This window comes from Festucalex cinctus, chromosome 13, assembly GCF_051991245.1.
Source record: "Festucalex cinctus isolate MCC-2025b chromosome 13, RoL_Fcin_1.0, whole genome shotgun sequence".
NCBI lineage: Eukaryota > Metazoa > Chordata > Actinopteri > Syngnathiformes > Syngnathidae > Festucalex > Festucalex cinctus.
This window is the reverse complement of record NC_135423.1, coordinates 9,364,697-9,365,084: the sequence shown is the minus strand read 5'-3', so window position 1 is coordinate 9,365,084 and position 388 is coordinate 9,364,697.

Sequence of the window (388 nt, the reverse complement as noted above, 5' to 3'; positions counted from 1 at the left end):
TATGTTACTTTCATTTAATGGTCATCGTTTGACCCATTTTAGGCTCCAAAGTGCAAGTAACAAGTGATGCCGTTATGGTTGTATAGTATTTGCATAGAGCACATTGAAAAGAAAGAATGTTTCATTAATAAGAGATTTGACTTTTCAATGGTATTGTTGTGTGATCGGAGCTCAAACGTCTCAAGGCGTTAATCAAACACCTAATTTTCTTATATTTAAAAATGAAGTCAAACTAATATGGACACTCAAGAGGAAAGCATAGGGCATTACATTTGTGTACCCTTTGTTTTTGTAGTACAATGTTTCTTTTCCTTTTTGTTTGTTTGTCTCCCCTCTTGTATATTGCTCTGTGTTCCTACTCTAAATATACAGTACTGTATGTTTAAAT